At 43.8% G+C, this 27,919-nt stretch overlaps 1 long non-coding RNA gene across 1 annotated transcript in view; it reads right to left on the minus strand.

Annotated features, from left to right (window-relative positions):
• Nucleotides 1-27,919, minus strand: part of LOC307181170 — a 555,881-nt gene that overhangs the window by 175,935 nt on the left and 352,027 nt on the right. The window contains exon 2 of the long non-coding RNA XR_013826061.1: nt 3,032-3,117. This is a non-coding gene — a long non-coding RNA (uncharacterized lncRNA). The remainder of the gene's footprint in view (nt 1-3,031; nt 3,118-27,919) is intronic.

The following is a 27,919-nucleotide window of genomic DNA, read 5'->3' on the forward strand; positions in this document are numbered from 1 at the left end:
CTAATACACGGAATGTAAACTTGGCTACACAGGAACTGAATTCCAAAACAGAACAGGGTCTCAAATTTAGAAAACCAACTTATGCTTGCTTAAGGGGAAAGGTGAGTTGGGGTGCTGCATAAAACCAGAGATTGAAATGAGCACAGATAAAGTTCCTTAAGCCAAATATGGAATAGACAAGAGCTACTCCTTGCTCAACGAAATGGACTCAACACCCCATATTAAACGCCTAAGAATGTACCTGACTAGTAAGTATCTTAAAACCTATGGATTGCTATGTCTCCAAGAGAGAATCAAGCGTGTGTACAGGGGCATAAACGCAGCAGTGATAGGATTGGAGAGGTTCGGTGAGCAAATGAAGACCCTTTGAAGTCATATTGCATGGTACCCATTCCACGGGTCTCAACTCTCCAGGTTTAAGGTATTCTTCCTTCAGCTAAAACATGCATGTGGAACCCAGAGTATGATCAACCATGTGAACGGGAGACGTGTTCAAATATGTCTCAGTTTTCCTCCCCTGGTACTCGGGTGCAACATTCCAGACGCTTTACTAACACTCTCCCCACTTGGAGAGTCAGCGCCTTTAACCTCCTGTTTGGCCAAGTTTGCAATTTCTGCGGAAGATGAACAGGAATAGGGAGAACCAATGAGAGACTAGCTGGAGGTGTCTGGACGGGCAAATTTAACTCTCATTTCCCACCAGGAAGAGGAAATAACCAAAGGCTCAGCGTGCCGTGCCGGAACCAGATTAGGGCCTGAAGCCATCCTGCGGTGTTGCGGCCAGGTCACAAGAAAGCGAGTTGAAGAAAGGAGCTCAGGGGCACTGTAATTCACAAACCTGCAGAGTTATAAATGACAGCTATCGTCCAAAAATAGACTGAAGTAAGGCTGCCAAGAGGACTTGAAAGCGGGGCAGAATTGCAGGAAACCGATTTCAGGAGGTAGACTGGAATTGCATTGAAAGCATAGGAAAAGAGGCAGAACGTCCACAATGATGCACTTGGCCAAAAAGGGCGTATGCGTTTTTTCCTGAATATATTCAGGAAAAAACGCATACGCCCTTTTTGGCCAACCAAGCAAGCTTGCAAAGGAAATCTGCACTACAATGAAGTCTCACTTCCCCCCGGTCAAAAGGGCCATCTGAAAAAAGTGTAAAATCCAGAAAGGCAGGACAGGCCATGGAGAACTGGGAGCCTTGTTATGCTGATGGGCGGGATGTAAATTGCAAACAACCACTCGGGAGAAGTGTATGGTGTTTCCTGAAACATCTAAAAAACAAAGCAACAGAACCTAGGGCACTTCCACTTATGGTCCTATAGCTTAGGGAAATTAAAATCAAAAAGACACAGCCACCCCAAAGTTTGGAACGGCTCTGTTTACAAGAACCTCGTTTACAGTACAAGTTCAACATCGCAGAAAGTGAAAAATGGATAAAGAAGTTGTGGTATTTACTTACAAAGCAATATCACTCAGCAATGAAATCTGTGTCATCAGGCCCTTAGCAGCACAATGAGTGGATTCAGGTATGATGATTCTAACTGAAGTAAGTCACACAGAAAAAGAAACATCATAAGATATCAGAAATACACGGAATGTAAACTTGGCTACACAGGAACTGAATTACAGAACAGAACAGGGACTCAAATTTAGAAAACCAACTTATGCTTGCTTAAGGGTAAAGGTGAGTTGGGATGCTGCATAAAACCAGAGATTGAAATGAGCACAGATAAAGTTCCTTAAGTCAAATATGGAATAGACAAGAGCTACTCCTTGCTCAACGAAATGGACTCAACACCGCATATTAAATGCCTAAGAATGTACCTGACTAGTAAGTATCTTAAAACCTATGGATTGCTATGTCTCCGAAAGAGAATCAAGCATGTGTACAGGGGCATAAACGCAGCAGTGATAGGATTGGAGAGGTTCGGTGAGCAAATGAAGACCCTTTGAAGTCATATTGCATGGTACCCATTCCACGGGTCTCAACTCTCCAGGTTTAAGGTATTCTTCCTTCAGCTAAAACATGCATGTGGAACCCAAGTATGATCAACCATGTGAACGGGAGACGTGTTCAAATATGTCTCAGTTTTCGTACCCTGGTACTCGGGTGCAACATTCCAGACGCTTTACTAACACTCTCCCGACTTGGAGAGTCAGTCCCTTTAACCTCCTGTTTGGCCCAGTTTGCAATTTCTGCGGAAGATGAACAGGAATAGCGAGAACCAATGAGAGACTAGCTGGAGGTGTCTAGACGGGCAAATTTAACTCTCATTTCCCACCAGGAAGAGGAAATAACCAAAGGCTCAGCGTGCCGTGCCGGAACCAGATTAGGGCCTGAAGCCATCCTGCGGTGTTGCGGCCAGGTCACAAGAAAGCGAGTTGAAGAAAGGAGCTCAGGGGCACTGTAATTCACAAACCTGCAGAGTTATAAATGACAGCTATCGTCCAAAAATAAACTGAAGTAAGGCTGCCAAGAGGACTTGAAAGCGGGGCAGAATTGCAGGAAACCGATTTCAGGAGGTAGACTGGAATTGCATTGAAAGCATAGGAAAAGAGGCAGAACGTCCACAATGATGCACTTGGCCAAAAAGGGCGTATGCGTTTTTTCCTGAATATATTCAGGAAAAAACGCATACGCCCTTTTTGACCAACCAAGCAAGCTTGCAATGGAAATCTGCACTACAATGAAGTCTCACTTCCCCCCGGTCAAAAGGGCCATCTGAAAAAAGTGTAAAATCCAGAAAGGCAGGACAGGCCATGGAGAACTGGGAGCCTTGTTATGCTGATGGGCGGGATGTAAATTGCCAACAGACACTCGGGAAAAGTGTATGGTGTTTCCTGAAACATCTAAAAAACAAAGCAACAGAGCCTAGGGCACTGCCACTTATGGTCCTATAGCTTAGGGAAATTAAAATCAAAAAGACACAGCCACCCCAAAGTTTGGAGCGGATCTTTTTACAAGAACCTCGTTTACCGTACAAGTTCACTATCACAAAAAGTGAAAAATGGATAAAGAACTTATGGTACTTACGTACAATGCAGTATCACTCAGCAATGAAATCTATGACATCAGGCTCGTAGCAGCATAATGAGTGGATTCAGGTACGATGATTCTAACTGAAATAAGTCACACAGAAAAAGAAACATCATAAGATATCACTAATACATGGAATGTAAACGTGGCTACACAGGAACTGAATTCCAAAACAGAACAGGGTCTCAAATTTAGAAAACCAACTTATGCTTGCTTAAGGGGAAAGGTGAGTTGGGGTGCTGCATAAAACCAGAGATTGAAATAAGCACAGATAAAGTTCCTTAAGCCAAATATGGAATAGACAAGAGCTACTCCTTGCTCAATGAAATGGACTCAACACCCCATATTAAACGCCTAAGAATGTACCTGACTAGTAAGTATCTTAAAACCTATGGATTGCTATGTCTCCAAAAGAGAATCAAGCGTGTGTACAGGGGCATAAACGCAGCAGTGATAGGATTGGAGAGGTTCGGTGAGCAAATGAAGACTCTTTGAAGTCATATTGCATGGTACCCATTCCACGGGTCTCAACTCTCCAGGTTTAAGGTATTCTTCCTTCAGCTAAAACATGCATGTGGAACCCAGAGTATGATCAACCGTGTGAACGGGAGACGTGTTCAAATATGTCTCAGTTTTCGTACCCTGGAACTCGGGTGCAACATTCCAGTCGCTTTACTCACACTCTCCCGACTTGGAGAGCCAGTCCCTTTAACCTCCTGTTTGGCCCAGTTTGCAATTTCTGCGGAAGATGAACAGGAATAGCGAGAAACAATGAGAGGCTAGCTGGAGGTGTCTGGACGGGCAAATTTAACTCTCATTTCCCACCAGGAAGAGGAATTAACCAAAGGCTCAGCGTGCTGTGCCTGAACCAGATTAGGGCCTGAAGCCATCCTGCGGTGTTGCGGCCAGGTCACAAGAAAGCGAGTTGAAGAAAGGAGCTCAGGGGCACTGTAATTCACAAACCTGCAGAGTTATAAATGACAGCTATCGTCCAAAAATAGACTGAAGTAAGGCTGCCAAGAGGACTTGAAAGCGGGGCAGAATTGCAGGAAACCGATTTCAGGAGGTAGACTGGAATTGCATTGAAAGCATAGGAAAAGAGGCAGAACGTCCACAATGATGCACTTGGCCAAAAAGGGCGTATGCGTTTTTTCCTGAATATATTCAGGAAAAAACGCATACGCCCTTTTTGGCCAACCAAGCAAGCTTGCAAAGGAAATCTGCACTACAATGAAGTCTCACTTCCCCCCGGTCAAAAGGGCATCTGAAAAAAGTGTAAAATCCAGAAAGGCAACAGGCCATGGAGAACTGGGAGCCTTGTTATGCTGATGGGCGGGATGTAAATTGCCAACAGACACTCGGGAGAAGTGTATGGTGTTTCCTGAAACATCTAAAAAACAAAGCAACAGAACCTAGGGCACTTCCACTTATGGTCCTATAGATTAGGGAAATTAAAATCAAAAAGACACAGCCAACCCAAAGTTTGGAACGGCTCTGTTTACAAGAACCTCGTTTACAGTACAAGTTCAACATCGCAGAAAGTGAAAAATGGATAAAGAAGTTGTGGTATTTACTTACAAAGCAATATCACTCAGCAATGAAATCTGTGTCATCAGGCCCTTAGCAGCACAAAGAGTGGATTCAGGTATGATGACTCTAACTGAAGTAAGTCACACAGAAAAAGAAACATCATAAGATATCAGTAATACACGGAATGTAAACTTGGCTACACAGGAACTGAATTACAGAACAGAACAGGGTCTCAAATTTAGAAAACCAACTTATGCTTGCTTAAGGGTAAAGGTGAGTTGGGGTGCTGCATAAAACCAGAGATTGAAATGAGCACAGATAAAGTTCCTTAAGTCAAATATGGAATAGACAAGAGCTACTCCTTGCTCAACGAAATGGACTCAACACCGCATATTAAACGCCTAAGAATGTACCTGACTAGTAAGTATCTTAAAACCTATGGATTGCTATGTCTCCGAAAGAGAATCAAGCGTGTGTACAGGGGCATAAACGCAGCAGTGATAGGATTGGAGAGGTTCGGTGAGCAAATGAAGACCCTTTGAAGTCATATTGCATGGTACCCATTCCACGGGTCTCAACTCTCCAGGTTTAAGGTATTCTTCCTTCAGCTAAAACATGCATGTGGAACCTAGAGTATGATCAACCATGTGATCGGGAGACGTGTTCAAATATGTCTCAGTTTTCCTCCCCTGGTACTCGGGTGCAACATTCCAGACGCTTTACTAACACTCTCCCGACTTGGAGAGTCAGTCCCTTTAACCTCCTGTTTGGCCCAGTTTGCAATTTCTGCGGAAGATGAATAGGAATAGCGAGAACCAATGAGAGGCTAGCTGGAGGTGTCTGGACGGGCAAATTTAACTCTCATTTCCCACCAGGAAGAGGAATTAACCAAAGGCTCAGCGTGCCGTGCCGGAACCAGATTGGGGCCTGAAGCCATCCTGCGGTGTTGCGGCCAGCTCAAAAGAAAGCGAGTTGAAGAAAGGAGCTCAGGGGCACTGTAATTCACAAACCTGCAGATTTATAAATGACAGCTATCGTCCAAAAATAGACTGAAGTAAGGTTGCCAAGAGGACTTGAAAGCGGGGCAGAATTGCAGGAAACCGATTTCAGGAGGTAGACTGGAATTGCATTGAAAGCATAGGAAAAGAGGCAGAACGTCCACAATGATGCACTTGGCCAAAAAGGGCGTATGCGTTTTTTCCTGAATATATTCAGGAAAAAACGCATACGCCCTTTTTGGCCAACCAAGCAAGCTTGCAAAGGAAATCTGCACTACAATGAAGTCTCACATCCCCCCGGTCAAAAGGGCCATCTGAAAAAAGTGTAAAATCCAGAAAGGCAACAGGCCATGGAGAACTGGGAGCCTTGTTATGCTGATGGGCGGGATGTAAATTGCCAACAGACACTCGGGAGAAGTGTATGGTGTTTCCTGAAACATCTAAAAAACAAAGCAACAGAACCTAGGGCACTTCCACTTATGGTCCTATAGCTTAGGGAAATTAAAATCAAAAAGACACAGCCACCCCAAAGTTTGGAACGGCTCTGTTTACAAGAACCTCGTTTACAGTACAAGTTCAACATCGCAGAAAGTGAAAAATGGATAAAGAAGTTGTGGTATTTACTTACAAAGCAATATCACTCAGCAATGAAATCTGTGTCATCAGGCCCTTAGCAGCACAAAGAGTGGATTCAGGTATGATGATTCTAACTGAAGTAAGTCACACAGAAAAAGAAACATCATAAGATATCAGTAATACACGGAATGTAAACTTGGCTACACAGGAACTGAATTACAGAACAGAACAGGGTCTCAAATTTAGAAAACCAACTTATGCTTGCTTAAGGGTAAAGGTGAGTTTGGGTGCTGCATAAAACCAGAGATTGAAATGAGCACAGATAAAGTTCCTTAAGTCAAATATGGAATAGACAAGAGCTACTCCTTGCTCAACGAAATGGACTCAACACCGCATATTAAACGCCTAAGAATGTACCTGACTAGTAAGTATCTTAAAACCTATGGATTGCTATGTCTCCGAAAGAGAATCAAGCGTGTGTACAGGGGCATAAACGCAGCAGTGATAGGATTGGAGAGGTTCGGTGAGCAAATGAAGACCCTTTGAAGTCATATTGCATGGTACCCATTCCACGGGTCTCAACTCTCCAGGTTTAAGGTATTCTTCCTTCAGCTAAAACATGCATGTGGAACCTAGAGTATGATCAACCATGTGATCGGGAGACGTGTTCAAATATGTCTCAGTTTTCCTCCCCTGGTACTCGGGTGCAACATTCCAGACGCTTTAGTAACACTCTCCCGACTTGGAGAGTCAGTCCCTTTAACCTCCTGTTTGGCCCAGTTTGCAATTTCTGCGGAAGATGAACAGGAATAGCGAGAACCAATGAGAGGCTAGCTGGAGGTGTCTGGACGGGCAAATTTAACTCTCATTTCCCACCAGGAAGAGGAATTAACCAAAGGCTCAGCGTGCCGTGCCGGAACCAGATTGGGGCCTGAAGCCATCCTGCGGTGTTGCGGCCAGCTCAAAAGAAAGCGAGTTGAAGAAAGGAGCTCAGGGGCACTGTAATTCACAAACCTGCAGATTTATAAATGACAGCTATCGTCCAAAAATAGACTGAAGTAAGGCTGCCAAGAGGACTTGAAAGCGGGGCAGAATTGCAGGAAACCGATTTCAGGAGGTAGACTGGAATTGCATTGAAAGCATAGGAAAAGAGGCAGAACGTCCACAATGATGCACTTGGCCAAAAAGGGCGTATGCGTTTTTTCCTGAATATATTCAGGAAAAAACGCATACGCCCTTTTTGGCCAACCAAGCAAGCTTGCAAAGGAAATCTGCACTACAATGAAGTCTCACATCCCCCCGGTCAAAAGGGCCATCTGAAAAAAGTGTAAAATCCAGAAAGGCAACAGGCCATGGAGAACTGGGAGCCTTGTTATGCTGATGGGCGGGATGTAAATTGCCAACAGACACTCGGGAGAAGTGTATGGTGTTTCCTGAAACATCTAAAAAACAAAGCAACAGAGCCTAGGGCACTTCCACTTATGGTCCTATAGCTTAGGGAAATTAAAATCAAAAAGACACAGCCACCCCAAAGTTTGGGACGCCTCTGTTTACAAGAACCTCGTTTACAGTACAAGTTCAACATCGCAGAAAGTGAAAAATGGATAAAGAAGTTGTGGTATTTACTTACAAAGCAATATCACTCAGCAATGAATTCTATGTCATCAGGCCCTTAGCATCACAATGAGTGGATTCAGGTATGATGATTCTAACTGAAATAAGTCACACAGAAAAAGAAACATCATAAGATATCAGTAATACACGGAATGTAAACTTGGCTACACAGGAACTGAATTACAGAACAGAACAGGGTCTCAAATTTAGAAAACCAACTTATGCTTGCTTAAGGGGAAAGGTGAGTTGGGGTGCTGCATAAAACCAGAGATTGAAATGAGCACAGATAAAGTTCCTTAAGCCAAATATGGAATAGACAAGAGCTACTCCTTGCTCAATGAAATGGACTCAACACCGCATATTAAACGCCTAAGAATGTACCTGACTAGTAAGTATCTTAAAACCTATGGATTGCTATGTCTCCGAAGGAGAATCAAGCATGTGTACAGGGGCATAAACGCAGCAGTGATAGGATTGGAGAGGTTCGGTGAGCAAATGAAGACCCTTTGAAGTCATATTGCATGGTACCCATTCCACGGGTTTCAACTACCCAGGTTTTAGGTATTCTTCCTTCAGCTAAAACATGCATGTGGAACCCAAGTATGATCAACCATGTGAACGGGAGACGTGTTCAAATATGTCTCAGTTTTCCTCCCCTGGTACTCGGGTGCAGCATTCCAGACGCTTTACTAACACTCTCCCCACTTGGAGAGTCAGCGCCTTTAACCTCCTGTTTGGCCCAGTTTGCAATTTCTGCAGAAGATGAACAGGAATAGCGAGAACCAATGAGAGGCTAGCTGGAGGTTTCTGGACGGGCAAATTTAACTCTCATTTCCCACCAGGAAGAGGAAATAACCAAAGGCTCAGCGTGCCGTACCGGAACCAGATTAGGGCCTGAAGCCATCCTGCGGTGTTGCGGCCAGCTCAAAAGAAAGCGAGTTGAACAAAGGAGCTCAGGGGCACTGTAATTCACAAACCTGCAGAGTTATAAATGACAGCTATCGTCCAAAAATAGACTGAAGTAAGGCTGCCAAGAGGACTTGAATGCGGGGCAGAATTGCAGGAAACCGATTTCAGGAGGTAGACTGGAATTGCATTGAAAGCATAGGAAAAGAGGCAGAACGTCCACAATGATGCACTTGGCCAAAAAGGGCGTATGCGTTTTTTCCTGAATATATTCAGGAAAAAACGCATACGCCCTTTTTGGCCAACCAAGCAAGCTTGCAAAGGAAATCTGCACTACAATGAAGTCTCACTTCCCCCCGGTCAAAAGGGCCATCTGAAAAAAGTGTAAAATCCAGAAAGGCAGGACAGGCCATGGAGAACTGGGAGCCTTGTTATGCTGATGGGCGGGATGTAAATTGCCAACAACCACTCGGGAGAAGTGTATGGTGTTTCCTGAAACATCTAAAAAACAAAGCAACAGAACCTAGGGCACTTCCACTTATGGTCCTATAGCTTAGGGAAATTAAAATCAAAAAGACACAGCCACCCCAAAGTTTGGAACGGCTCTGTTTACAAGAACCTCGTTTACAGTACAAGTTCAACATCGCAGAAAGTGAAAAATGGATAAAGAAGTTGTGGTATTCACTTACAAAGCAATATCACTCAGCAATGAAATCTGTGTCATCAGGCCCTTAGAAGCACAATGAGTGGATTCAGGTATGATGATTCTAACTGAAATAAGTCACACAGAAAAAGCAACATCATAAGATATCAGTAATACACGGAATGGAAACTTGGCTACACAGGAACTGAATTACAGAACAGAACAGGGTCTCAAATTTAGAAAAACAACTTATGCTTGCTTAAGGGGAAAGGTGAGTTGGGGTGCTGCATAAAACCAGAGATTGAAATGAGCACAGATAAAGTTCCTTAAGCCAAATATGGAATACACAAGAGCTACTCCTTGCTCAACGAAATGGACTCAACACCGCATATTAAACGCCTAAGAATGTACCTGACTTGTAAGTATCTTAAAACCTATGGATTGCTATGTCTCCGAAAGAGAATCAAGCATGTGTACAGGGGCATAAACGCAGCAGTGATAGGATTGGAGAGGTTCGGTGAGCAAATGAAGACCCTTTGAAGTCATATTGCATGGTACCCATTCCACGGGTTTCAACTACCCAGGTTTAAGGTATTCTTCCTTCAGCTAAAACATGCATGTGGAACCTAGAGTATGATCAACCATGTGATCGGGAGACATGTTCAAATATGTCTCAGTTTTCCTCCCCTGGTACTCGGGTGCAACATTCCAGACGCTTTACTAACACTCTCCCCACTTGGAGAGTCAGTCCCTTTAACCTCCTGTTTGGCCCAGTTTGCAATTTCTGCGGAAGATGAACAGGAATAGCGAGAAACAATGAGAGGCTAGCTGGAGGTGTCTGGACGGGCAAATTTAACTCTCATTTCCCACCAGGAAGAGGAATTAACCAAAGGCTCAGCGTGCCGTGCCGGAACCAGATTACGGCCTGAAGCCATCCTGCGATGTTGCGGCCAGGTCACAAGAAAGCGAGTTGAAGAAAGGAGCTCAGGGGCACTGTAATTCACAAACCTGCAGAGTTATAAATGACAGCTATCGTCCAAAAATAGACTGAAGTAAGGCTGCCAAGAGGACTTGAAAGCGGGGCAGAATTGCAGGAATCCGATTTCAGGAGGTAGACTGGAATTGCATTGAAAGCATAGGAAAAGAGGCAGAACGTCCACAATGATGCACTTGGCCAAAAAGGGCGTATGCGTTTTTTCCTGAATATATTCAGGAAAAAACGCATACGCCCTTTTTGGCCAACCAAGCAAGCTTGCAAAGGAAATCTGCACTACAATGAACTCTCACTTCCCCCCGGTCAAAAGGGCCATCTGAAAAAAGTGTAAAATCCAGAAAGGCAGGACAGGCCATGGAGAACTGGGAGCCTTGTTATGCTGATGGGCGGGATGTAAATTGCCAACAGACACTCGGGAGAAGTGTATGGTGTTTCCTGAAACATCTAAAAAACAAAGCAACAGAGCCTAGGGCAATGCCACTTTGGTCCTATAGCTTAGGGAATTTAAAATCAAAAAGACACAGCCACCCCAAAGTTTTTGACGCCTGTGTTTACAAGAACCTCGTTTACAGTACAAGTTCAACATCGCAGAAAGTGAAAAATGGATAAAGAATTTGTGGTATTTACTTACAAACCAATATCACTCAGCAATGAAATCTATGTCATCAGGCCCTTAGCATCACAATGAGTGGATTCAGGTATGATGATTCTAACTGAAATAAGTCACACAGAAAAAGAAACATCATAAGATATCAGTAATACACGGAATGTAAACTTGGCTACACAGGAACTGAATTACAGAACAGTACAGGTTCTCAAATTTAGAAAACCAACTTATGCTTGCTTAAGGGTAAAGGTGAGTTGGGGTGCTGCATAAAACCAGAGATTGAAATGAGCACAGATAAAGTTCCTTAAGTCAAATATGGAATAGACAAGAGCTACTCCTTGCTCAACGAAATGGACTCAACACCGCATATTAAACGCCTAAGAATGTACCTGACTAGTAAGTATCGTAAAACCTATGGATTGCTATGTCTCCGAAAGAGAATCAAGCATGTGTACAGGGGCATAAACGCAGCAGTGATAGGATTGGAGAGGTTCGGTGAGCAAATGAAGACCCTTTGAAGTCATATTGCATGGTACCCATTACACGGGTCTCAACTCTCCAGGTTTAAGGTATTCTTCCTTCAGCTAAAACATGCATGTGGAACCCAAGTATGATCAACCATGTGAACGGGAGACGTGTTCAAATATGTCTCAGTTTTCCTCCCCTGGTACTCGGGTGCAACATTCCAGACGCTTTACTAACACTCTCCCCACTTGGAGAGTCAGCGCCTTTAACCTCCTGTTTGGCCCAGTTTGCAATTTCTGCGGAAGATGAACAGGAATAGCGAGAACCAATGAGAGGCTAGCTGAAGGTGTCTGGACGGGCAAATTTAACTCTCATTTCCCACCAGGAAGAGGAAATAACCAAAGGTTCAGCGTGCCGTGCCGGAACCAGATTAGGGCCTGAAGCCATCCTGCGGTGTTGCGGCCAGGTCACAAGAAAGCGAGTTGAAGAAAGGAGCTCAGGGGCACTGTAATTCACAAACCTGCAGAGTTATAAATGACAGCTATCGTCCAAAAATAGACTGAAGTAAGGCTGCCAAGAGGACTTGAAAGCGGGGCAGAATTGCAGGAAACCGATTTCAGGAGGTAGACTGGAATTGCATTGAAAGCATAGGAAAAGAGGCAGAACGTCCACAATGATGCACTTGGCCAAAAAGGGCGTATGCGTTTTTTCCTGAATATATTCAGGAAAAAACGCATACGCCCTTTTTGGCCAACCAAGCAAGCTTGCAAAGGAAATCTGCACTACAATGAAGTCTCACTTCCCCCCGGTCAAAAGGGCCATCTGAAAAAAGTGTAAAATCCAGAAAGGCAGGACAGGCCATGGAGAACTGGGAGCCTTGTTATGCTGATGGGCGGGATGTAAATTGCCAACAACCACTCGGGAGAAGTGTATGGTGTTTCCTGAAACATCTAAAAAACAAAGCAACAGAACCTAGGGCACTTCCACTTATGGTCCTATAGCTTAGGGAAATTAAAATCAAAAAGACACAGCCACACCAAAGTTTGGAACGGCTCTGTTTACAAGAACCTCGTTTACAGTACAAGTTCAACATCGCAGAAAGTGAAAAATGGATAAAGAAGTTGTGGTATTTACTTACAAAGCAATATCACTCAGCAATGAAATCTGTGTCATCAGGCCCTTAGCAGCACAATGAGTGGATTCAGGTATGATGATTCTAACTGAAATAAGTCACACAGAAAAAGAAACATCATAAGATATCAGTAATACACGGAATGGAAACTTGGCTACACAGGAACTGAATTACAGAACAGAACAGGGTCTCAAATTTAGAAAACCAACTTATTCTTGCTTAAGGGTAAAGGTGAGTTGGGGTGCTGCATAAAACCAGAGATTGAAATGAGCACAGATAAAGTTCCTTAAGCCAAATATGGTATAGACAAGAGCTACTCCTTGCTCAACGAAATGGACTCAACACCCCATATTAAACGCCTAAGAATGTACCTGACTAGTAAGTATCTTAAAACCTATGGATTGCAATGTCTCCGAAAGAGAATCAAGCATGTGTACAGGGGCATAAACGCAGCAGTGATAGGTTTGGAGATGTTCGTTGAGCAAATAAAGACCCTTTGAAGTCATATTGCATGGTACCCATTCCACGGGTTTCAACTACCCAGGTTTAAGGTATTCTTCCTTCAGCTAAAACATGCATGTGGAACCCAAGTATGATCAACCATGTGAACGGGAGACGTGTTCAAATATGTCTCAGTTTTCCTCCCCTGGTACTCGGGTGCAACATTCCAGACGCTTTACTAACACTCTCCCCACTTGGAGAGTCAGCGCCTTTAACCTCCTGTTTGGTCCAGTTTGCAATTTCTGCGGAAGATGAACAGGAATAGCGAGAACCAATGAGAGGCTAGCTGAAGGTGTCTGGACGGGCAAATTTAACTCTCATTTCCCACCAGGAAGAGGAAATAACCAAAGGCTCAGCGTGCCGTGCCGGAACCAGATTAGGGCCTGAAGCCATCCTGCGGTGTTGCGGCCAGGTCACAAGAAAGCAAGTTGAAGAAAGGAGCTCAGGGGCACTGTAATTCACAAACCTGCAGAGTTATAAATGACAGCTATCGTCCAAAAATAGACGGAAGTAAGGCTGCCAAGAGGACTTGAAAGCGGGGCAGAATTGCAGGAAACCGATTTCAGGAGGTAGACTGGAATTGCATTGAAAGCATAGGAAAAGAGGCAGAACGTCCACAATGATGCACTTGGCCAAAAAGGGCATATGCGTTTTTTCCTGAATATATTCAGGAAAAAACGCATACGCCCTTTTTGGCCAACCAAGCAAGCTTGCAAAGGAAATCTGCACTACAATGAAGTCTCACTTCCCCCCGGTCAAAAGGGCCATCTGAAAAAAGTGTAAAATCCAGAAAGGCAGGACAGGCCATGGAGAACTGGGAGCCTTGTTATGCTGATGGGCGGGATGTAAATTGCCAACAACCACTCGGGAGAAGTGTATGGTGTTTCCTGAAACATCTAAAAAACAAAGCAACAGAACCTAGGGCACTTCCACTTATGGTCCTATAGCTTAGGGAAATTAAAATCAAAAAGACACAGCCACCCCAAAGTTTGGAACGGCTCTGTTTACAAGAACCTCGTTTACAGTACAAGTTCAACATCGCAGAAAGTGAAAAATGGATAAAGAAGTTGTGGTATTTACTTACAAAGCAATATCACTCAGCAATGAAATCTGTGTCATCAGACCCTTAGCAGCACAATGAGTGGATTCAGGTATGATGATTCTAACTGAAATAAGTCACACAGAAAAAGAAACATCATAAGATATCAGTAATACACGGAATGGAAACTTGGCTACACAGGAACTGAATTACAGAACAGAACAGGGTCTCAAATTTAGAAAACCAACTTATTCTTGCTTAAGGGTAAAGGTGAGTTGGGGTGCTGCATAAAACCAGAGATTGAAATGAGCACAGATAAAGTTCCTTAAGCCAAATATGGAATAGACAAGAGCTACTCCTTGCTCAACGAAATGGACTCAACACCCCATATTAAACGCCTAAGAATGTACCTGACTAGTAAGTATCTTAAAACCTATGGATTGCTATGTCTCCGAAAGAGAATCAAGCATGTGTACAGGGGCATAAACGCAGCAGTGATAGGATTGGAGAGGTTCGGTGAGCAAATGAAGACCCTTTGAAGTCATATTCCATGGTACCCATTCCACGGGTTTCAACTACCCAGGTTTAAGGTATTCTTCCTTCAGCTAAAACATGCATGTGGAACCTAGAGTATGATCAACCATGTGATCGGGAGACGTGTTCAAATATGTCTCAGTTTTCCTCCCCTGGTACTCGGGTGCAACATTCCAGACGCTTTACTAACACTCTCCCCACTTGGAGAGTCAGTGCCTTTAACCTCCTGTTTGGCCCAGTTTGCAATTTCTGCGGAAGATGAACAGGAATAGCGAGAACCAATGAGAGGCTAGCTGGAGGTGTCTGGACGGGCAAATTATTCCTGAATATATTCAGGAAAAAACGCATACGCCCTTTTTGGCCAACCAAGCAAGCTTGCAAAGGAAATCTGCACTACAATGAAGTCTCACTTCCCCCCGGTCAAAAGGGCCATCTGAAAAAAGTGTAAAATCCAGAAAGGCAGGACAGGCCATGGAGAACTGGGAGCCTTGTTATGCTGATGGGCGGGATGTAAATTGCCAACAACCACTCGGGAGAAGTGTATGGTGTTTCCTGAAACATCTAAAAAACAAAGCAACAGAGCCTAGGGCACTGCCACTTATGGTCCTATAGCTTAGGGAAATTAAAATCAAAAAGACACAGCCACCCCAAAGTTTGGGACGCCTCTGTTTACAAGAACCTCGTTTACAGTACAAGTTCAACATCGCAGAAAGTGAAAAATGGATAAAGAAGTTGTGGTATTTACTTACAAAGCAATATCACTCAGCAATGAAATCTGTGTCATCAGGCCCTTAGCAGCACAATGAGTGGATTCAGGTATGATGATTCTAACTGAAATAAGTCACACAGAAAAAGAAACATCATAAGATATCAGTAATACACGGAATGGAAACTTGGCTACACAGGAACTGAATTACAGAACAGAACAGGGTCTCAAATTTAGAAAACCAACTTATTCTTGCTTAAGGGGAAAGGTGAGTTGGGGTGCTGCATAAATCCAGAGATTGAAATGAGCACAGATAAAGTTCCTTAAGTCAAATATGGAATAGACAAGAGCTACTCCTTGCTCAACGAAATGGACTCAACACCCCATATTAAACGCCTAAGAATGTACCTGACTAGTAAGTATCTTAAAACCTATGGATTGCTATGTCTCCGAAAGAGAATCAAGCATGTGTACAGGGGCATAAACGCAGCAGTGATAGGATTGGAGAGGTTCGGTGAGCAAATGAAGACCCTTTGAAGTCATATTGCATGGTACCCATTCCACGGGTTTCAACTACCCAGGTTTAAGGTATTCTTCCTTCAGCTAAAACATGCATGTGGAACCTAGAGTATGATCAACCATGTGATCGAGAGATGTGTTCAAATATGTCTCAGTTTTCCTCCCCTGGTACTCGGGTGCAACATTCCAGACGCTTTACTAACACTCTCCCGACTTGGAGAGTCATTCCCTTTAACCTCCTGTTTGGCCCAGTTTGCAATTTCTGCGGAAGATGAACAGGAATAGCGAGAACCAATGAGAGGCTAGCTGGAGGTGTCTGGACGGGCAAATTTAACTCTCATTTCCCACCAGGAAGAGGAATTAACCAAAGGCTCAGCGTGCCCGGCCGGAACCATATTAGGGCCTGAAGCCATCCTGCCGTGTTGCGGCCAGGTCACAAGAAAGCGAGTTGAAGAAAGGAGCTCAGGGGCACTGTAATTCACAAACCTGCAGAGTTATAAATGACAGCTATCGTCCAAAAATAGACTGAAGTAAGGCTGCCAAGAGGACTTGAAAGCGGGGCAGAATTGCAGGAAACCGATTTCAGGAGGTAGACTGGAATTGCATTGAAAGCATAGGAAAAGAGGCAGAACGTCCACAATGATGCACTTGGCCAAAAAGCGCGTATGCGTTTTTTCCTGAATATATTCAGGAAAAAACGCATACGCCCTTTTTGGCCAACCAAGCAAGCTTGCAAAGGAAATCTGCACTACAATGAAGTCTCACTTCCCCCCGGTCAAAAGGGCCATCTGAAAAAAGTGTAAAATCCAGAAAGGCAGGACAGGCCATGGAGAACTGGGAGCCTTGTTATGCTGATGGCCGGGATGTAAATTGCCAACAGACACTCGGGAGAAGTGTATGGTGTTTCCTGAAACATCTAAAAAACAAAGCAACAGAGCCTAGGGCACTGCCACTTATGGTCCTATAGCTTAGGGAAATTAAAATCAAAAAGACACAGCCACCCCAAAGTTTGGGACGCCTCTGTTTACAAGAACCTCGTTTACAGTACAAGTTCAGCATCGCAGAAAGTGAAAAATGGATAAAGAAGTTGTGGTATTTACTTACAAAGCAATATCACTCAGCAATGAAATCTATGTCATCAGGCCCTTAGCATCACAATGAGTGGATTCAGGTATGATGACTCTAACTGAAATAAGTCACACAGAAAAAGAAACATCATAAGATATCAGTAATACACGGAATGTAAACTTGGCTACACAGGAACTGAATTACAGAACAGAACAGGGTCTCAAATTTAGAAAACCAACTTATGCTTGCTTAAGGGGAAAGGTGAGTTGGGGTGCTGCATAAAACCAGAGATTGAAATGAGCACAGATAAAGTTCCTTAAGTCAAATATGGAATAGACAAGAGCTACTCCTTGCTCAACGAAATGGACTCAACACCGCATATTAAACGCCTAAGAATGTACCTGACTAGTAAGTATCGTAAAACCTATGGATTGCTATGTCTCCAAAAGAGAATCAAGCATGTGTACAGGGGCATAAACGCAGCAGTGATAGGATTGGAGAGGTTCGGTGAGCAAATGAAGACCCTTTGAAGTCATATTCCATGGTACCCATTCCACGGGTTTCAACTACCCAGGTTTAAGGTATTCTTCCTTCAGCTAAAACATGCATGTGGAACCTAGAGTATGATCAACCATGTGATCGGGAGACGTGTTCAAATATGTCTCAGTTTTCCTCCCCTGGTACTCGGGTGCAACATTCCAGACGCTTTACTAACACTCTCCCCACTTGGAGAGTCAGTGCCTTTAACCTCCTGTTTGGCCCAGTTTGCAATTTCTGCGGAAGATGAACAGGAATAGCGAGAACCAATGAGAGGCTAGCTGGAGGTGTCTGGACGGGCAAATTATTCCTGAATATATTCAGGAAAAAACGCATACGCCCTTTTTGGCCAACCAAGCAAGCTTGCAAAGGAAATCTGCACTACAATGAAGTCTCACTTCCCCCCGGTCAAAAGGGCCATCTGAAAAAAGTGTAAAATCCAGAAAGGCAGGACAGGCCATGGAGAACTGGGAGCCTTGTTATGCTGATGGGCGGGATGTAAATTGCCAACAACCACTCGGGAGAAGTGTATGGTGTTTCCTGAAACATCTAAAAAACAAAGCAACAGAGCCTAGGGCACTGCCACTTATGGTCCTATAGCTTAGGGAAATTAAAATCAAAAAGACACAGCCACCCCAAAGTTTGGGACGCCTCTGTTTACAAGAACCTCGTTTACAGTACAAGTTCAACATCGCAGAAAGTGAAAAATGGATAAAGAAGTTGTGGTATTTACTTACAAAGCAATATCACTCAGCAATGAAATCTGTGTCATCAGGCCCTTAGCAGCACAATGAGTGGATTCAGGTATGATGATTCTAACTGAAATAAGTCACACAGAAAAAGAAACATCATAAGATATCAGTAATACACGGAATGGAAACTTGGCTACACAGGAACTGAATTACAGAACAGAACAGGGTCTCAAATTTAGAAAACCAACTTATTCTTGCTTAAGGGTAAAGGTGAGTTGGGGTGCTGCATAAATCCAGAGATTGAAATGAGCACAGATAAAGTTCCTTAAGTCAAATATGGAATAGACAAGAGCTACTCCTTGCTCAACGAAATGGACTCAACACCCCATATTAAACGCCTAAGAATGTACCTGACTAGTAAGTATCTTAAAACCTATGGATTGCTATGTCTCCGAAAGAGAATCAAGCATGTGTACAGGGGCATAAACGCAGCAGTGATAGGATTGGAGAGGTTCGGTGAGCAAATGAAGACCCTTTGAAGTCATATTGCATGGTACCCATTCCACGGGTTTCAACTACCCAGGTTTAAGGTATTCTTCCTTCAGCTAAAACATGCATGTGGAACCTAGAGTATGATCAACCATGTGATCGAGAGATGTGTTCAAATATGTCTCAGTTTTCCTCCCCTGGTACTCGGGTGCAACATTCCAGACGCTTTACTAACACTCTCCCGACTTGGAGAGTCATTCCCTTTAACCTCCTGTTTGGCCCAGTTTGCAATTTCTGCGGAAGATGAACAGGAATAGCGAGAACCAATGAGAGGCTAGCTGGAGGTGTCTGGACGGGCAAATTTAACTCTCATTTCCCACCAGGAAGAGGAATTAACCAAAGGCTCAGCGTGCCCGGCCGGAACCATATTAGGGCCTGAAGCCATCCTGCCGTGTTGCGGCCAGGTCACAAGAAAGCGAGTTGAAGAAAGGAGCTCAGGGGCACTGTAATTCACAAACCTGCAGAGTTATAAATGACAGCTATCGTCCAAAAATAGACTGAAGTAAGGCTGCCAAGAGGACTTGAAAGCGGGGCAGAATTGCAGGAAACCGATTTCAGGAGGTAGACTGGAATTGCATTGAAAGCATAGGAAAAGAGGCAGAACGTCCACAATGATGCACTTGGCCAAAAAGCGCGTATGCGTTTTTTCCTGAATATATTCAGGAAAAAACGCATACGCCCTTTTTGGCCAACCAAGCAAGCTTGCAAAGGAAATCTGCACTACAATGAAGTCTCACTTCCCCCCGGTCAAAAGGGCCATCTGAAAAAAGTGTAAAATCCAGAAAGGCAGGACAGGCCATGGAGAACTGGGAGCCTTGTTATGCTGATGGCCGGGATGTAAATTGCCAACAGACACTCGGGAGAAGTGTATGGTGTTTCCTGAAACATCTAAAAAACAAAGCAACAGAGCCTAGGGCACTGCCACTTATGGTCCTATAGCTTAGGGAAATTAAAATCAAAAAGACACAGCCACCCCAAAGTTTGGGACGCCTCTGTTTACAAGAACCTCGTTTACAGTACAAGTTCAGCATCGCAGAAAGTGAAAAATGGATAAAGAAGTTGTGGTATTTACTTACAAAGCAATATCACTCAGCAATGAAATCTATGTCATCAGGCCCTTAGCATCACAATGAGTGGATTCAGGTATGATGACTCTAACTGAAATAAGTCACACAGAAAAAGAAACATCATAAGATATCAGTAATACACGGAATGTAAACTTGGCTACACAGGAACTGAATTACAGAACAGAACAGGGTCTCAAATTTAGAAAACCAACTTATGCTTGCTTAAGGGGAAAGGTGAGTTGGGGTGCTGCATAAAACCAGAGATTGAAATGAGCACAGATAAAGTTCCTTAAGTCAAATATGGAATAGACAAGAGCTACTCCTTGCTCAACGAAATGGACTCAACACCGCATATTAAACGCCTAAGAATGTACCTGACTAGTAAGTATCGTAAAACCTATGGATTGCTATGTCTCCAAAAGAGAATCAAGCATGTGTACAGGGGCATAAACGCAGCAGTGATAGGATTGGAGAGGTTCGGTGAGCAAATGAAGACCCTTTGAAGTCATATTGCATGGTACCCATTCCACAGGTCTCAACTCTCCAGGTTTAAGGTATTCTTCCTTCAGCTAAAACATGCATGTGGAACCCAAGTATGATCAACCATGTGAACGGGAGACGTGTTCAAATATGTCTCAGTTTTCCTCCCCTGGTACTCGGGTCCAACATTCCAGACGCTTTACTAACAATCTCCCCACTTGGAGAGTCAGCGCCTTTAACCTCCTGTTTGGCCCAGTTTGCAATTTCTGCGGAAGATGAACAGGAATAGCGAGAAGCAATGAGAGGCTAGCTGGAGGTGTCTGGACGGGCAAATTTAACTCTCATTTCCCACCAGGAAGAGGAAATAACCAAAGGCTCAGCATGCCGTACCGGAACCATATTAGGGCCTGAAGCCATCCTGCCGTGTTGCGGCCAGGTCACAAGAAAGCGAGTTGAAGAAAGGAGCTCAGGGGCACTGTAATTCACAAACCTGCAGAGTTATAAATGACAGCTATCGTCCAAAAATAGACTGAAGTAAGGCTGCCAAGAGGACTTGAAAGCGGGGCAGAATTGCAGGAAACCGATTTCAGGAGGTAGACTGGAATTGCATTGAAAGCATAGGAAAAGAGGCAGAACGTCCACAATGATGCACTTGGCCAAAAAGCGCGTATGCGTTTTTTCCTGAATATATTCAGGAAAAAACGCATACGCCCTTTTTGGCCAACCAAGCAAGCTTGCAAAGGAAATCTGCACTACAATGAAGTCTCACTTCCCCCCGGTCAAAAGGGCCATCTGAAAAAAGTGTAAAATCCAGAAAGGCAGGACAGGCCATGGAGAACTGGGAGCCTTGTTATGCTGATGGCCGGGATGTAAATTGCCAACAGACACTCGGGAGAAGTGTATGGTGTTTCCTGAAACATCTAAAAAACAAAGCAACAGAGCCTAGGGCACTGCCACTTATGGTCCTATAGCTTAGGGAAATTAAAATCAAAAAGACACAGCCACCCCAAAGTTTGGGACGCCTCTGTTTACAAGAACCTCGTTTACAGTACAAGTTCAACATCGCAGAAAGTGAAAAATGGATAAAGAAGTTGTGGTATTTACTTACAAAGCAATATCACTCAGCAATGAAATCTGTGTCATCAGGCCCTTAGCAGCACAATGAGTGGATTCAGGTATGATGATTCTAACTGAAATAAGTCACACAGAAAAAGAAACATCATAAGATATCAGTAATACACGGAATGGAAACTTGGCTACACAGGAACTGAATTACAGAACAGAACAGGGTCTCAAATTTAGAAAACCAACTTATTCTTGCTTAAGGGTAAAGGTGAGTTGGGGTGCTGCATAAAACCAGAGATTGAAATGAGCACAGATAAAGTTCCTTAAGCCAAATATGGTATAGACAAGAGCTACTCCTTGCTCAACGAAATGGACTCAACACCCCATATTAAACGCCTAAGAATGTACCTGACTAGTAAGTATCTTAAAACCTATGGATTGCAATGTCTCCGAAAGAGAATCAAGCATGTGTACAGGGGCATAAACGCAGCAGTGATAGGTTTGGAGATGTTCGTTGAGCAAATAAAGACCCTTTGAAGTCATATTGCATGGTACCCATTCCACGGGTTTCAACTACCCAGGTTTAAGGTATTCTTCCTTCAGCTAAAACATGCATGTGGAACCCAAGTATGATCAACCATGTGAACGGGAGACGTGTTCAAATATGTCTCAGTTTTCCTCCCCTGGTACTCGGGTGCAACATTCCAGACGCTTTACTAACACTCTCCCCACTTGGAGAGTCAGCGCCTTTAACCTCCTGTTTGGCCCAGTTTGCAATTTCTGCGGAAGATGAACAGGAATAGCGAGAACCAATGAGAGGCTAGCTGAAGGTGTCTGGACGGGCAAATTTAACTCTCATTTCCCACCAGGAAGAGGAAATAACCAAAGGCTCAGCGTGCCGTGCCGGAACCAGATTAGGGCCTGAAGCCATCCTGCGGTGTTGCGGCCAGGTCACAAGAAAGCAAGTTGAAGAAAGGAGCTCAGGGGCACTGTAATTCACAAACCTGCAGAGTTATAAATGACAGCTATCGTCCAAAAATAGACGGAAGTAAGGCTGCCAAGAGGACTTGAAAGCGGGGCAGAATTGCAGGAAACCGATTTCAGGAGGTAGACTGGAATTGCATTGAAAGCATAGGAAAAGAGGCAGAACGTCCACAATGATGCACTTGGCCGAAAAGGGCATATGCGTTTTTTCCTGAATATATTCAGGAAAAAACGCATACGCCCTTTTTGGCCAACCAAGCAAGCTTGCAAAGGAAATCTGCACTACAATGAAGTCTCACTTCCCCCCGGTCAAAAGGGCCATCTGAAAAAAGTGTAAAATCCAGAAAGGCAGGACAGGCCATGGAGAACTGGGAGCCTTGTTATGCTGATGGGCGGGATGTAAATTGCCAACAACCACTCGGGAGAAGTGTATGGTGTTTCCTGAAACATCTAAAAAACAAAGCAACAGAACCTAGGGCACTTCCACTTATGGTCCTATAGCTTAGGGAAATTAAAATCAAAAAGACACAGCCACCCCAAAGTTTGGAACGGCTCTGTTTACAAGAACCTCGTTTACAGTACAAGTTCAACATCGCAGAAAGTGAAAAATGGATAAAGAAGTTGTGGTATTTACTTACAAAGCAATATCACTCAGCAATGAAATCTGTGTCATCAGACCCTTAGCAGCACAATGAGTGGATTCAGGTATGATGATTCTAACTGAAATAAGTCACACAGAAAAAGAAACATCATAAGATATCAGTAATACACGGAATGGAAACTTGGCTACACAGGAACTGAATTACAGAACAGAACAGGGTCTCAAATTTAGAAAACCAACTTATTCTTGCTTAAGGGTAAAGGTGAGTTGGGGTGCTGCATAAAACCAGAGATTGAAATGAGCACAGATAAAGTTCCTTAAGCCAAATATGGAATAGACAAGAGCTACTCCTTGCTCAACGAAATGGACTCAACACCCCATATTAAACGCCTAAGAATGTACCTGACTAGTAAGTATCTTAAAACCTATGGATTGCTATGTCTCCGAAAGAGAATCAAGCATGTGTACAGGGGCATAAACGCAGCAGTGATAGGATTGGAGAGGTTCGGTGAGCAAATGAAGACCCTTTGAAGTCATATTCCATGGTACCCATTCCACGGGTTTCAACTACCCAGGTTTAAGGTATTCTTCCTTCAGCTAAAACATGCATGTGGAACCTAGAGTATGATCAACCATGTGATCGGGAGACGTGTTCAAATATGTCTCAGTTTTCCTCCCCTGGTACTCGGGTGCAACATTCCAGACGCTTTACTAACACTCTCCCCACTTGGAGAGTCAGTGCCTTTAACCTCCTGTTTGGCCCAGTTTGCAATTTCTGCGGAAGATGAACAGGAATAGCGAGAACCAATGAGAGGCTAGCTGGAGGTGTCTGGACGGGCAAATTATTCCTGAATATATTCAGGAAAAAACGCATACGCCCTTTTTGGCCAACCAAGCAAGCTTGCAAAGGAAATCTGCACTACAATGAAGTCTCACTTCCCCCCGGTCAAAAGGGCCATCTGAAAAAAGTGTAAAATCCAGAAAGGCAGGACAGGCCATGGAGAACTGGGAGCCTTGTTATGCTGATGGGCGGGATGTAAATTGCCAACAACCACTCGGGAGAAGTGTATGGTGTTTCCTGAAACATCTAAAAAACAAAGCAACAGAGCCTAGGGCACTGCCACTTATGGTCCTATAGCTTAGGGAAATTAAAATCAAAAAGACACAGCCACCCCAAAGTTTGGGACGCCTCTGTTTACAAGAACCTCGTTTACAGTACAAGTTCAACATCGCAGAAAGTGAAAAATGGATAAAGAAGTTGTGGTATTTACTTACAAAGCAATATCACTCAGCAATGAAATCTGTGTCATCAGGCCCTTAGCAGCACAATGAGTGGATTCAGGTATGATGATTCTAACTGAAATAAGTCACACAGAAAAAGAAACATCATAAGATATCAGTAATACACGGAATGGAAACTTGGCTACACAGGAACTGAATTACAGAACAGAACAGGGTCTCAAATTTAGAAAACCAACTTATTCTTGCTTAAGGGGAAAGGTGAGTTGGGGTGCTGCATAAATCCAGAGATTGAAATGAGCACAGATAAAGTTCCTTAAGTCAAATATGGAATAGACAAGAGCTACTCCTTGCTCAACGAAATGGACTCAACACCCCATATTAAACGCCTAAGAATGTACCTGACTAGTAAGTATCTTAAAACCTATGGATTGCTATGTCTCCGAAAGAGAATCAAGCATGTGTACAGGGGCATAAACGCAGCAGTGATAGGATTGGAGAGGTTCGGTGAGCAAATGAAGACCCTTTGAAGTCATATTGCATGGTACCCATTCCACGGGTTTCAACTACCCAGGTTTAAGGTATTCTTCCTTCAGCTAAAACATGCATGTGGAACCTAGAGTATGATCAACCATGTGATCGAGAGATGTGTTCAAATATGTCTCAGTTTTCCTCCCCTGGTACTCGGGTGCAACATTCCAGACGCTTTACTAACACTCTCCCGACTTGGAGAGTCATTCCCTTTAACCTCCTGTTTGGCCCAGTTTGCAATTTCTGCGGAAGATGAACAGGAATAGCGAGAACCAATGAGAGGCTAGCTGGAGGTGTCTGGACGGGCAAATTTAACTCTCATTTCCCACCAGGAAGAGGAATTAACCAAAGGCTCAGCGTGCCCGGCCGGAACCATATTAGGGCCTGAAGCCATCCTGCCGTGTTGCGGCCAGGTCACAAGAAAGCGAGTTGAAGAAAGGAGCTCAGGGGCACTGTAATTCACAAACCTGCAGAGTTATAAATGACAGCTATCGTCCAAAAATAGACTGAAGTAAGGCTGCCAAGAGGACTTGAAAGCGGGGCAGAATTGCAGGAAACCGATTTCAGGAGGTAGACTGGAATTGCATTGAAAGCATAGGAAAAGAGGCAGAACGTCCACAATGATGCACTTGGCCAAAAAGCGCGTATGCGTTTTTTCCTGAATATATTCAGGAAAAAACGCATACGCCCTTTTTGGCCAACCAAGCAAGCTTGCAAAGGAAATCTGCACTACAATGAAGTCTCACTTCCCCCCGGTCAAAAGGGCCATCTGAAAAAAGTGTAAAATCCAGAAAGGCAGGACAGGCCATGGAGAACTGGGAGCCTTGTTATGCTGATGGCCGGGATGTAAATTGCCAACAGACACTCGGGAGAAGTGTATGGTGTTTCCTGAAACATCTAAAAAACAAAGCAACAGAGCCTAGGGCACTGCCACTTATGGTCCTATAGCTTAGGGAAATTAAAATCAAAAAGACACAGCCACCCCAAAGTTTGGGACGCCTCTGTTTACAAGAACCTCGTTTACAGTACAAGTTCAGCATCGCAGAAAGTGAAAAATGGATAAAGAAGTTGTGGTATTTACTTACAAAGCAATATCACTCAGCAATGAAATCTATGTCATCAGGCCCTTAGCATCACAATGAGTGGATTCAGGTATGATGACTCTAACTGAAATAAGTCACACAGAAAAAGAAACATCATAAGATATCAGTAATACACGGAATGTAAACTTGGCTACACAGGAACTGAATTACAGAACAGAACAGGGTCTCAAATTTAGAAAACCAACTTATGCTTGCTTAAGGGGAAAGGTGAGTTGGGGTGCTGCATAAAACCAGAGATTGAAATGAGCACAGATAAAGTTCCTTAAGTCAAATATGGAATAGACAAGAGCTACTCCTTGCTCAACGAAATGGACTCAACACCGCATATTAAACGCCTAAGAATGTACCTGACTAGTAAGTATCGTAAAACCTATGGATTGCTATGTCTCCAAAAGAGAATCAAGCATGTGTACAGGGGCATAAACGCAGCAGTGATAGGATTGGAGAGGTTCGGTGAGCAAATGAAGACCCTTTGAAGTCATATTCCATGGTACCCATTCCACGGGTTTCAACTACCCAGGTTTAAGGTATTCTTCCTTCAGCTAAAACATGCATGTGGAACCTAGAGTATGATCAACCATGTGATCGGGAGACGTGTTCAAATATGTCTCAGTTTTCCTCCCCTGGTACTCGGGTGCAACATTCCAGACGCTTTACTAACACTCTCCCCACTTGGAGAGTCAGTGCCTTTAACCTCCTGTTTGGCCCAGTTTGCAATTTCTGCGGAAGATGAACAGGAATAGCGAGAACCAATGAGAGGCTAGCTGGAGGTGTCTGGACGGGCAAATTATTCCTGAATATATTCAGGAAAAAACGCATACGCCCTTTTTGGCCAACCAAGCAAGCTTGCAAAGGAAATCTGCACTACAATGAAGTCTCACTTCCCCCCGGTCAAAAGGGCCATCTGAAAAAAGTGTAAAATCCAGAAAGGCAGGACAGGCCATGGAGAACTGGGAGCCTTGTTATGCTGATGGGCGGGATGTAAATTGCCAACAACCACTCGGGAGAAGTGTATGGTGTTTCCTGAAACATCTAAAAAACAAAGCAACAGAGCCTAGGGCACTGCCACTTATGGTCCTATAGCTTAGGGAAATTAAAATCAAAAAGACACAGCCACCCCAAAGTTTGGGACGCCTCTGTTTACAAGAACCTCGTTTACAGTACAAGTTCAACATCGCAGAAAGTGAAAAATGGATAAAGAAGTTGTGGTATTTACTTACAAAGCAATATCACTCAGCAATGAAATCTGTGTCATCAGGCCCTTAGCAGCACAATGAGTGGATTCAGGTATGATGATTCTAACTGAAATAAGTCACACAGAAAAAGAAACATCATAAGATATCAGTAATACACGGAATGGAAACTTGGCTACACAGGAACTGAATTACAGAACAGAACAGGGTCTCAAATTTAGAAAACCAACTTATTCTTGCTTAAGGGTAAAGGTGAGTTGGGGTGCTGCATAAATCCAGAGATTGAAATGAGCACAGATAAAGTTCCTTAAGTCAAATATGGAATAGACAAGAGCTACTCCTTGCTCAACGAAATGGACTCAACACCCCATATTAAACGCCTAAGAATGTACCTGACTAGTAAGTATCTTAAAACCTATGGATTGCTATGTCTCCGAAAGAGAATCAAGCATGTGTACAGGGGCATAAACGCAGCAGTGATAGGATTGGAGAGGTTCGGTGAGCAAATGAAGACCCTTTGAAGTCATATTGCATGGTACCCATTCCACGGGTTTCAACTACCCAGGTTTAAGGTATTCTTCCTTCAGCTAAAACATGCATGTGGAACCTAGAGTATGATCAACCATGTGATCGAGAGATGTGTTCAAATATGTCTCAGTTTTCCTCCCCTGGTACTCGGGTGCAACATTCCAGACGCTTTACTAACACTCTCCCGACTTGGAGAGTCATTCCCTTTAACCTCCTGTTTGGCCCAGTTTGCAATTTCTGCGGAAGATGAACAGGAATAGCGAGAACCAATGAGAGGCTAGCTGGAGGTGTCTGGACGGGCAAATTTAACTCTCATTTCCCACCAGGAAGAGGAATTAACCAAAGGCTCAGCGTGCCCGGCCGGAACCATATTAGGGCCTGAAGCCATCCTGCCGTGTTGCGGCCAGGTCACAAGAAAGCGAGTTGAAGAAAGGAGCTCAGGGGCACTGTAATTCACAAACCTGCAGAGTTATAAATGACAGCT

The sequence above is a fragment of the Stenella coeruleoalba genome (genome assembly GCF_951394435.1).
Source record: "Stenella coeruleoalba genome assembly, contig: scaffold_112, whole genome shotgun sequence".
Taxonomy (NCBI): Eukaryota; Metazoa; Chordata; class Mammalia; order Artiodactyla; family Delphinidae; genus Stenella; species Stenella coeruleoalba.